The 12,554-nt window shown below is 50.3% G+C and overlaps 1 pseudogene; it reads right to left on the minus strand.

Moving 5' to 3' along the window:
* Positions 1-12,550, minus strand: part of LOC107120846 — a 23,526-nt pseudogene extending 10,976 nt beyond the window's left edge.
* Positions 12,551-12,554: the final 4 nt, after the last annotated feature.

The raw sequence follows: 12,554 nt of genomic DNA on the forward strand, positions 1-12,554 counted from the left end.
CCCCGTCGAAGGTCGGGAGAGGGAGCCCTAACCCCAAACCGTTCCGACTCAGGCCCAGGACCTCCGTCTTCGCTGGGTTTAGTTTCAACCGGCTCAGCCTGAGCCACTCAGCCACAGCCTGAAGTCCCTGTTGAAGATCTTGCGGGTCGGAGCCCGACCGGCCACCCAACATCAGATAGAGCTGGGTGTCATCTGCATACTGATGACAACCCAGCCCATACCTCCTGGCAATCTGGGCGAGAGGGCGCATATAGATGTTGAAAAGCATCGGGGAAAGCACTGCCCCCTGAGGAACACCACATTCAAGTGGGTGCCTCTGGGACCGCTGTTCCCCGATTTCCACTCTCTGTCCCCGACCTTGGAGAAAAGAGGCAAGCCATTGAAGGGCAAGTCCCTGAATCCCCACGTCGGCGAGGCGGTGGGTCAGCAACTGGTGGTCGACCGTGTCGAACGCAGCCGACAGATCTAACAACACCAGTGCCGCCACACACCCTTGATCCAGATGCCTCCGGAGGTCGTCAGTAAGGGCGACCAGCGCTGTCTCTGTCCCGTAACCAGGGCGAAAGCCGGACTGAAGTGGATCTAGGATAGAAGCGTCATCCAGAAAGCCCTGGAGCTGCGTCGCCACCGCCCTCTCAATAAATTTGCCCAAATAGGGCAAATTAGACACCGGCCGATAGTTGGCCAATTCGGTCGGGTCTAACGTTGGTTTCTTCAGGAGAGGGCGGACCATCGCTTCCTTAAGCGCTTCCGGGAATCGTCCCTCGATGAGGGACTTGTTAATAATCGTAGAGTGGTATGAACTATTGTAGACATCTCCTAAGGAGGTCCACCATAGTATCAGAGTTCTGAAGGCACCCACCCAAGAGTTCTTAAGAATTAGCATGTAGATGTAACCCCTTACGAAATTTAGCCGCTGTACCACAAGACTGGAGACAGAGTAGTAAATGTTACATCAGATTCAGTGGGGAACCAGGAAATTACAGGCCCGTCAGCCTCACATCGGTCCCAGGCATATTAGTAGAATCTGTAATCAAAGACAGTATCATCAATGGTTAGGCAGACTGCAGTTTGTTGGGGACACTCCAACTGTGATAGTCACATAGGTATTTTCTGGTTTTTACACTAGGTTTTTAATACTGGCTCTTTATCAGGCTTCTTTCTTACTCTTGTGGTTCTTAATTCCAGGTATTGGGTCAAGTTGGTTTTCCCCTCCCTGTGTCTTACTTACATCGGACAAAGCCTGCTGACGACAAATCAGCACGGCTTCTGCAGAGGGATGTCCTGCCGCAACAGAGGGTGGGCAAAGAGAAATTTTTCTCCCTCTCCCAAAATATTAGAACTTGGGGGCATCCAATGAAGCTGATGGGCAGCAGACTCAGGAAAAAGAAAAAGAAATACATCTGTACACAGAGAGTGTTTAAAATGTGGAGTCTGCTTCCAGAGGACGTAGTCATGGCCACAGGAATAAGCAGCTTTCAAAGGGGACTAGGTAAGTTCATGGAGGGTAAGTCTAGCTACCAGCCCTGGTGACTGATGGGAATCTCCACATTCAGAGGCACTAAGCCTCTGAATCCCAGAGCAAGGGGGAAACCTCAGGGGAAGGCCTCTCTGCCCTGTTGTTGGCCTTCCAGAGGACTGGTTTGGCCACTGTGGGAAACAGGATGCTGGACTAGATGGACCACTGGTCTGACCCAGCAGAGCTCTCTTTATGTTCCTACTAGAGGGGTCCTGTCGGTGAGGCCACCGTCCTTACAGTGATGTGTTTCCAGGTGCCCTTTGTCCCTCCTGGCCTTCTGGAGGTGGGCAGATGATGTGGGGGGGGCATGGCTCTCTGCCTGTCCTGAGAGAGTTGCCTTGTGCTTGGGACTCACGGGCACTGGTGGTGTTTCCATGGACATCAGTGGCATTGCTAGGCTCTCTGTGTCTCAGCAACTGATTTTTTTAAAATGAAAAATCCCCTCTCCTCTGCTGGGGGGTCTCGGATACCCACTAGCAGCCCCGGCCACACTGCCACTGCGTCTTAGGGTCTTAGGATGGGGCTGCAGTTGATTCCCATTCACGCAGGAGTTACCCCCCCCCACACACACACAAGGACCTTTTTCACTTACAGACCAAATTAAGGCTCTTCACCCCCCCCCAACCACCTAAAATCTCAAGCAACAGAACTCCAGTTTGCCACATTTCCCCTGGTACTTAAAGACACTGATTATCCCCCCCACCCCCAGTGACACAGCGGAGCAAAACTGATGCCTAACAGGGTTGCCAGCCTCCAGGTGGGGCCTGGAGATCTCCCTGGATTATAACTGATTGCCAAAATACAGAGATCAGCCCCCCACCCCCGGGGGGGAATGCCAGCTTTGGAGGGTAAACTCTTTGGTCTTGCACTCCACTGATCTCCCCCCCCCCAGGCTCCAACCCCCCCTCCCTCAATTGTCCAGGAATTTGGTAGCAGGATCTCTCTCTCTCTCTCTCTCTTTTGCAGAATTCAAATGACTGGCAATTGAACCCCAGTTCCATATACTGAATTTGCTTGGACTTTCTCCCCCCATTTACAGAGTGGAGAAAACCCGATGCGGAAACAGCCGCATTTCTCTTCTTCCACGATCTAAGACACCCACAAGCGGAAGAGCCTTTTCTCCTCCCCCCCACCGCCCACCCCCGCCTCGCTCGGCCTCTCCAGCCAACAGCTCCGTCCCTTTAACCCCCGCGGTGCTGGACACACGAATGAAAAAGCTCCCCGCCCTCTTCCCCGCTCCCGGACCCAGGCGGGCGGACCAGTCTCCAGCCAGGCTGCCTCCAGCGACGCCCTCTCTGCGGCTCAGTGGGGCTCCTCGGGAGTAATCCTGCCCCCCTGGGCGGCCCTCCCGGAGTCTCCCCCCCTCCCCGCCGCCTTGTTCCTTGGATCTCTCCTCTCTTGAATCAGGGGAGGGTCCTGAGTCCCGACTCGCCCTGCAGCACCCGCCTTGGGCTAAGTCCCCGCGAGAAAGGCGGACTGCAAGGAACGCCCATGAAATGCCAAGAATCAAGACCGGCCCTCCCCACCTTTCCCGCAGTGGCTCCCTTCTGATCCGTAACCGGCCAGTCAAGATAAAGTGCAACAGAGAGAGAGAGTCCTCCTCTGCACAGGGCGGGAGACCGAGTGGACTCCACAGCCTCCCCAGGGGCCGGCCGGGGGTCTTTCCGCACCAGAAGCTGCGGGGCAGAGAAAAGCCACAAAGAGAGGATTGCAAACGTCCAGGTGGGATCTCTAGAGCACAGAGATCGAATCTCCTGGGGGGAAAGTGGCAGCTGTGGGGAGTGGACTCCCCCTGGCATGATGCCCCACAGAGGGCCTCCCCCTTCCCAAAACCCAGGCCCCACCCCCAAATGTCCAGGAATTCCCCAACCTGGAGTTGGCAACCCTACTCAAAGCAGGCGCCTCCTGAGCAATGTTCCCTCTAAGCTGTCGAGTCTTGTGAGCAAAAATCCTACTTTTTGAGCTACTGGCATTAAAGTTGTGAGTGAGCGATTTGGGTAATGCATAAATTAGTTTGCTCTGGAGCCCTCCTTCCTGAGCTAAGACAGAAATGTGTGAGCCGGAGGCTAAAAAACTGTGAGCTAGCTCACACTAACTCAGCTTAGAGGGAACACTGCTCCTGAGTTCTTTCCCGCATCCCTCCCGGAGGGGGATCCTCCCCTGACCTGAGCACAGCGGCTGCTTCAGCACCACCCCGAAGAAGGTCCAGTGCAGGATATTTGGGAATGGTGCTGTTCCACTGCCTGTGAGGGAGTCGCGGGACAACGTGAGAATCCACAAACACTTTCCACCCTGACACGAGACTTCCCCAAGCGCATGAAGGGAGCACAGAGCCTCCGCTTGAAATCCCGCTCTTCTCCCTCGCTTGCTCCCCATTTTGTGTGGGGGTGGAAGGGGCCATCAACTCGCAGCTGCCCCGTAGCCACCCCAGAGTTCTCGAGACAGGAGACGTTCAGAGGTGACCAAAATTGGAAGGTATTTTCTTTATCTGACTCTGACTCTGTTCAACTGAGTTAATTTTACATTGTGGCACAAGTTAATATTTTCCATATTGTTTACTTCTAGACACACAGGAGCAACATCCTTCAACTCGTGTGCATCTTCATTTGACACACAAGCCTGGATCCTGGGAGGCCTCACGTGGAATACTTTTCTTGTGTCTTTTGATTTCTTTTTGTACCTTTTGTACCGAGGTTAGGGATCCCTCTCCCGACCTTCGATGGGGCGCCACTGGTGTCAACGTCGGAGGTTAGGAGCTTGGGAGTGCGCCTGGATTCCTCCCTGTCTATGGAGGCCCAGGCGGCAGCCACTGCCCGATCAGGCTTTTCTGGTTCGGCAGTTGGTCCCCTTCCTCGACCACGAGGACCTGGCTACAGTGATCCATGCGATGGTCACCTCGAGGCTAGACTACTGTAAAGCTCTCTACATGGGGCTGCCTTTGGCACAGATTCGGAGGCTGCAGCTGGTGCAGAATGCGGCAGCCAGGCTGTTGATGGGTCTCCCCAAGTGGGAGCACATCTGGCCTGGGCTGGAAGCGCTGCACTGGCTGCCAATAGCATACCGAATCCGTTTCAAAGTGCTGGTGCTTGCCTTTAAAGCCCTACGTGGCCAGGGTCCAACATACCTGAGGGACCGCCTTTCCCCATATATACCCCCAAGAGCACTTTGGTCGGGTATACAACATCGCCTGGTGATTCCAGGCCCCCGAGAGGCAAGGCTCGCCGCGACCAGGGCCAGATCCTTTTTGGTGGCAGCCCCTACCTGGTGGAGAGAGCTCCCGGAGGAGATCAGGGCCCTGCGGGACCTTATGCAATTCCACAGGGCCTGCAAGACGGAGCTCTTCCGCCAGGCTTTCGCATAGGGGCCGCCACTGCCACCACCACCAACGCTGTGGATAACAATGGGGCAAGGGACGGCCCCAGGAAGACCGTTTATAATGCCACATGGCACTGGTACCACCGGACGTACTTGGGACCAACTACAGGATAAGATCACCCCCAAAGAACTGACTGTTACCATCAAGAGATTGATTTGGGGACCATCTTGTCTTCATGGAGCACATTATTTTTATCTGTGTTATTTAAGGTTTTATTGCTTTTACTATGTTTTATGTGGGCTCTGCCCCTTGTAAGCCACCTTAAATAAATGTTTGGGAGTAAGTGCAATACATTTGGGGCTTCATAAATTTGGCTTTTCCGATAATATAGATCATTATTAGACAAAGCATTTTAAATTGCTATTGAAATATTATTTTCTTCCTTCACAGCACTCCTGTTTTGGTCATATATCTACTTGTGTACTGTCTTTTGATTGTAATAGGATTTTATTTTACTTCAGAATCAAAGAATCACAGAGTTGGAAGGGATCTCCAGGGTCATCTAGTCCCCAACTCCCCCCCCCCAACCCCTCTGAAAAAGGCCCAATTGGGTCAGAACACATTAGGTCACTATTCTTTTCTTTTGGACATATGTAACTTTTTACTATATTATAAGGCTTGTGTTGGGCCCTGATATGCTTTTAACGTCTTTGTAAGAAATACAGGTCTTTTATTTTTATGTACAATTAGTTTATATTTCAATTTGGCTTTTGGCCCTCCATTTGCTTTCGCACAGCGGCCAACCAGCTCCTCTGGAGGGCCAACAACAGGGCAGAGAGGCCGAGACCTTCCCCTGAGGTTGCCCGTCTTCTTTGACCTTCAATCTTTCCCAGCATCAGGGTCTTCTCCAGTGAGTGCTCCCTTCTCATTTGGTGGCCAAAGTATTTGAGCTTCAGTTTCATTATCTGGCCTTCCAGGGAACAGTCAGGGTTGATTTCTTTTAGGATTGACTGATTTGATCTTCTTGCAATCCAAGGGACTCTCAAGAGTCTTCTCCAGCACCATAGTTCAAAATAATCTACTACTTTTTAATCTATTTTAATTTAATCTATTACCTTCCTCTCAATCTTCTCCTGAGTGTTTTATGCAGTCATCCCTTTGGACTGACTGATCCCAAACCGGAGGCTCCCCAGGCCACTCCCGAAGCAAAAAGCCGTTTCAAAGGATTTCTTCCCCCACCCCTGCAGACACTGCAGCCAGCAACAGAGGCTCCCCTGCCATGAAACACCTTCCCCCGCCCGTTTCCACACTGCTGGCCTCTCCTGAAAGGGATGGAAACAGGGCATTTTACACCAAGTCCACTGGAAACCCTTAGAGATACCTGGAACTGCACATGCAGGGAGAGGGGAGGAGATAGCAGAGCTCTGACATCCCCTGCTGGATCATTAGCTGCCTTCTCCCTGTTTTCCTTTCCTGGATCTGGGATGCCAACCTCCAGGTGAGGCCAGGAGACCTCACAGATTCACCCCCGATCTCCAGCGAGCAGAGATCAGTTCCCCTGGAGAAAGGAGCTGCTTTGGAGAGTGGGCTTGAGGGCAATATATCCTACGGAGGTCCTTCCGCTCCCCCAGGCTCCATCCCCCCCCCCAAGAAACCCCCCCAGGCTCCATCCCCCACTACCACTATCACCTACAATCCCTGGTAACACCGAGGGATTGGCCCTCTACGAAGATCGAACTACAGCAGGACGGTGGATCGGTACCACTGAACCGGGATTGTGTAATGACTTCAGGACACCATCTTGCTTTAACTGAAGATAAATAGCATGGAGCACTTTCTTATGTACGATTATGTAAAATTGTTGTTTTATTCTGCTTTTATGTATCGGCACACGGTGCCCTCGTTCGTGAGCCGCCCTGAGCCCATTAGTAGGGAGGGTGGGGTAGAAATTTAATAAATAATAATAATAAATAATAAACCTTTGGGAATTTTCTACCCCAGAGCGGGCAACCGTAGCCAAGTTACTTCCCTCCCTCCCCTCCTCCCCACCCCTCCAGGAGCCCCCTTTGCCACCATGCGGCTTTCCCTTCGCCAAGAACGGAGTGGGCTCAGCCGGCCCCTGTGGGGGGATGAAAAAGGCCACTTTCCCGCAAGGGTCAGAGAGGATCTCGAGGGTCTCCCCCCACACCCCTGCAAAGGAGACCCAGCCAGGCTTCTTTGTGCCCGCCCCCGCACCCCCAGAGCCAGGAGGGGGCTTGGCTGCTCCGGGCTCTCATGAAGCTGTCAAGCCAGGGCCTAGTTCGTCATGGGGAATATGTCAACTGTTGCTCTGATTGGGGGGGGGGGTTGTTGTTGTTCAGTCGCACCCCCTCACCCTTCACGAGACAATCTGTTGTGGGCCGTCTGCCTCCCTGGCGGCATCAGGATATGGACCGTGTCCACCTGCTCTGGCGTCCCCTGGGACCCCTACCCATGTGAGGGGCCAGGACTCTGGTGGCAGCAGCAGAGGCTTCACAGGCCCAGGCAGAGGTGGTGACAGGAGCAAAGGACTGAAAGCGAGGGTCCAGGCGGTGGCTCTCTCCACACGAGCTCCCCACTCCGACCTGCTCTCACGGATGTGACAGTGTCGGCACTACTCTCCTCCTACAGCACAGAAGGCACAAGATTTCAAGGCCGCCGTCTGCTTGATTGCAGAGTACAGGCGTGGGAAACCCTCATCTCCCTGATGCCCGCCCTCCCACTTCCACCGTCTGGTACACGTGAGCAGTGGGACAGTATACAGGACAGAATGCAGAGCCTCTGTCATCGGGCAACGAAGGTAAGGACCAGCTGCTCATGGCCGGATTAGAGTCCTGGACTGAAAGACTCCAGCCTGCGGGCCGGATGTTTGATATCCATTCCTTAGCTGGTGGTATCCTCTTCTGAGTAACCACGATGGTAATTGGGCCCCCCATGCTGTGATAGTTCTGGCCCTATCTGGTTGAGAAATCCCCAAAGTGGGGCTAGGGGACAGGGGGGGGGGACATTGATTCTCGGGTGTCACTCACAGGCACACTGTAAATTTGGAGGAGAATATTTGAGCGCTCATGACTTAAGGCAGCCGTGCAGGGGTAGCTGTCCAGTTAGCTAGCCAATCCTTTTTCCACCACCCCCAAACGAAGAGCTCTAGCCGGAATTCATTCTCCATAAAGAAGAATAAAGGGAAATTGAAACAATGCAGACTTTTAATATTCCATTTAAACATAGCAGGAAAGAGAACCAGCATGAAGAGAAAAATGAAAGCCGTCTCCCTTAGGCATTCATTTGGATGGAAGCTCTCTGCCTCCCTCCAGAATTGACCGTCTCTTTGCAAACTGAAGCCCATGCACAATCTCCAGTCATCAAGGATCGTTTTGGCTTCTCAGATGGCAAATGGTGCGTGAAGAATCCCAGCACAGCCAGGTGCTCTGCCACTGAAAAGAGGCACCGATAGCTGACACGGATAGCTGACTCCAGGAAGCCGGCTTCAACAGCCACCGATAGCTGTTTTCAACAAAGCACAGTCCACGGGCTAGCCAGTTCACAGAGAAGCTGAAGAAGGGTGTCAGAATGTGCAGATTTCCAAAGGCCCTCAGTGCTTATTTATTAAATACTAATATCCTGCGTTTCTTCTTGGTTCAAGGGGGCTTTTGAATGATAGTTAAACATCCTCAATGAAAACCAAGATCAAATAAGAAGCCCCAAATCCGTCCCCGCTCCCCTCTTAAAAGACACCTGCTATTCAGCCCCCCTCAAAACCCCAGCAACGAACAGACTGGGATCACAGCCACACAAGGGTACAAAGAAATGACAACACCATGTACAAAATAACAACCAGTATAAGTAAAGATTTTTCAAAGACTATGTGTAAATATTGTACTGAATATATACTAGGTTTATGTCTCCGTATTACAATATCAATATGAACAGATATACAACACTCTAATACAGGGATGTAGAACTCATTTGTTACAAGGGCCGGGTCTGACATAAAGGGGACTTTGGGGCCAGGCCACTTGTGTCATAGAATGTAATGCCAGGTACTGAAGGTATCAACTTTATAAAAGACAAGGAATAAGGCTCGTTGTGGAAATAAATACAACGAGCTCTAGAAAGAGGCCCTGGGAGAGTGCCTTGGGCACTCAGTGTCAATTCACTGTGTCAATTCAGTGTCCACCTCCTCAAACCCCACCCTCTCCAGGCTCCACCCCTGAAATCCCCAGGAATTTCCCAACCTGGAGTTGGCAATCCCCAGCTAACCATCAACCTACTGTTACTTGCCCCTCTGATTGCAGCTGACTTCTGCCCTCCCTCCTGGAGATCAGTTGTATTGCTGAGTGATCTCCACCCCTCACCTGGAGATTGGCAACAATGGTTCCCCAGGAGAAAATGGCTGGTTGGGAGAGTGGAGCCTATGGCATTGTACCTGTCTGAGGTGCCAACTCTCCTCAAACCTCACTCTCTCAGGTCCCATTCCTCAAATCTCCAGGAATTTTCCAACTGGAATTGGCAATCCTATCTCCTTCCCAGCCAATCATCAACCTACCTTTATTTTCCCCTCACTCTCCAGCTTTCTTCCCCCCCTCCCCCGGCACATGCAGACTCTTCTGTGCTCTGAAGCCTGATTCCACATCACATTGGCTGTCATGGGGTGGGGGGTGGGGCATCCCAGCAGGGCATAAGGACACAGAGTCCACCATTTTCTCCAGCGGAACTGATCTCTGCCATCTGGAGAGCAGTTGTAATTCTGTGTAATCTCTAGCCCTCACCTGGAGATTGGCAACAATGGTTTCCCAGGAGGAAAAGTAGTCTTTCTCTGCAATAGGGACCAAAGCAGATTACATAATCCGCCTCTCCCCCTTTTAACTTGCACAACAACCCTCTGAGGTAGGTAAGGCTGAAAGTCTGTCACTGGTCCAAAATCACCCACTCAGCTTCTACAGCAAGAACTTGGATCTACAGCAAGAGCCCTACAGCTTCTACAGCAAGAACCCTGCCCAGAAGCACTGACTGCTATGCTTAGGGTAGCCAACCTCCAGGTGCAGCCTGAAGATCACCAGGTATCACAACTGAACTCCTGCTCTAAAACTTCATACAAACAACCCAACACAGAAATGAGTCCATCTCGAAAAGATTCAAACACAGAGTCCTCCATAATTATTCTGCTATCCAAAGGAGGATAATCCATTAGTACAGAGTTCATTAAACTCCAAACTTCTCCAAAAGGACCCTCCTTTCACCTCCTGAATCAGGATGTGCATCTCATGTGTTTTCCAATTGGGTATAGTGTTCCTATTAGATTCCTCTACGAATTCTCAGAAATAGCCCTCTATTCCACAGGTGTATCCAATGAACCAACACAGAAGAAGTCTCTCTAAAAGGGACACACACCACTTTATACACACACAGAGAGAGAATCAGCTGATAGATAATGTCTACCAAAGCATACCTCACGATACCACTTACAGAGATACAACCAGAAGGAAAAATGTTTACAATAAAACATATATCATGGAACTAAAAAAAATGACAGTCATCATAAAACTGAAGATGTGTAAAGATATCACAGAGATTAATTTGATTGATCCAATCTGCAATCATAACCAAACCAGTTGCTTGATGATATAGTTTGTTAGGTACTGCTAAGTCTCCAGTTATTTTTCATTCTGTAAAACCGTAAATCGAATTCTTAGTTGTTTGCCATTCCATATGAATGTATTTATTTGTTTCTGCCAGTCCATCAGAGTCTTTGTATATTGATTATTATCAACTGAAACAGAAAATTAATTTGGACAAACCATTCATTTTTACCGCAGGGATTCTTTCCAGCCACTATCATTTTAGTTCGCACAATCTTCCCAAATCTCTTTGTATCTTCATCCAAATAAACATGGGCTTGATTGAGGCTTTTCCTCAATAAATTGAGCTATTAAGTATTATCTGTTGGAGTCTGAAGGCCGTAAAAGTGAGCCACATTCTCTGAAATTAGCTCTCATGAGTTAAAGCGCACTTTCTCAGATAGGCCATTCTCTCTGACTCAGAAGGCGGGAAGGGGGTTGCCAAAAAGAGCCATATGGAGTGAGGAGTCAGTCTTTATTCTCATTTCTGTATGACCAAATGAGGTTCTGCCCTGGGAAATGTCCATGTTCTTTCAGATGCTACCTCTCCATCTTCCTATTTCCTTTCGGAAGTCCTTTTGCCTTATTAGGGTGGTGAGAATGGAGCTGAGTCCGCTTGGAAGCAAACGGTCACGTGGCCTTCATTCACTCTGCTGGGCCCTGGCTCTGAGCATTCAAAAGGATTGTCCCCTGTGTGGGTTCTTTGATGCTTTTGAAGATAGGAATTCTGACTGAATCTCTTTCCACAATCTGAGCATTCAAAAGGTTTTTCCCCTGTGTGGGTCCTTTGGTGCCGTTGGCGACTGGAATTATGACTGAATCTCTTTCCACACTCTGAGCATTCAAAAGGTTTCTCCCCTGTGTGGGTCCTTTGGTGCAGTTGAAGACTGGAATTCTGACTGAATCTCTTTCCACACTCTAAGCATTCAAAAGGTTTCTCCCCTGTGTGGGTTCTCTGGTGCTCTTGAAGAGTGGTATTCCAAATGAACCTCTTTCCACACTCTGAGCATGCAAAAGGTTTCTCCCCTGTGTGGGTTCTTTGATGATACTGAAGACCACCAGGCTGATGGAATCTCTTTCCACACTCTGAGCATTCAAATGGTTTCTCCCCCGTGTGGATTCTTTGGTGCAGTTGAAGACAGAAATTCTGCCTGAATCTCTTTCCACACTCTGAGCATTCAAAAGGTTTCTCCCCTGAGTGGGTTCTTTGGTGTTTTTGAAGACTGGAACTCCGACTGAATCTCTTTCTACACTCTGAGCATTCAAAAGGTTTCTCCCCTCCAGTTAGAACCGTCTTTCCAAAACCTTTTTGTATTGTCATCCAAAGGCACGTGGGTTTGATTGAGGCTTTTCCTCCATTACTGGAGCTATTCTCTTGAATTCTGAAGACTGGAATTGCAAGGCAAGCTCTCCACCTCTGTGGAGGGTTGCCGTGTTAGTCTGTAGAAGCAGAGCAGAATATAAGCTCCTTCAAGACCACCCACCTTTTCCAGGGTTTAAACTCTCATTAATTAAAGCTCACTTTCTCAGAGAGGAATGAGAAAGGAGACCCATCAGCCCATGTCTCTGGTTCAGAAGGTGAGAGGGGGGTTGCCAAAAAGGGCCATGTAGATGCAGAGATACCATCAGACCTGATCGATCTTTGTTCTCATTTCTGCCTGACCACATGAGGTTTGACCTGTGAAAGCTTCTACCCTGGAAGATTTCCTTTGTCTCTACCTTTCCATTTCCTTTGGGAATTTTGCCTTGTTAGGGTGGCGAGAATGGAGGCACGTGGCCTTGGAAGCAAAGAGAGGCACGTGGCCTTCTTTCACTCTGCTGGGCCCCGGCTCTGCCCATTCAAAAGGTTTCTCCCGTGTGGTTTCTTTGATGCTTTTGAAGATCGCCCCTCTGACTGAATCTGTTTCCACACTCTTAGCATTCAGAAGGTTTCTTCCCTCTGTGGGTTCTTAGATGGCTTTGAAGACTGAAATTCCGACTGAATCTTTTTCCACACTCTGAACATTCAAAAGGTTTCTCCCCTGTGTGGGTTCTTTGATGCCTTTGAAGGCTGTCACTCCTACTGTATCTCTTTCCACACTCT

The sequence above is a fragment of the Gekko japonicus genome, unplaced genomic scaffold (assembly GCF_001447785.1).
Source record: "Gekko japonicus isolate JY-2015 unplaced genomic scaffold, Gekko_japonicus_V1.1 scaffold5418, whole genome shotgun sequence".
NCBI lineage: Eukaryota > Metazoa > Chordata > Lepidosauria > Squamata > Gekkonidae > Gekko > Gekko japonicus.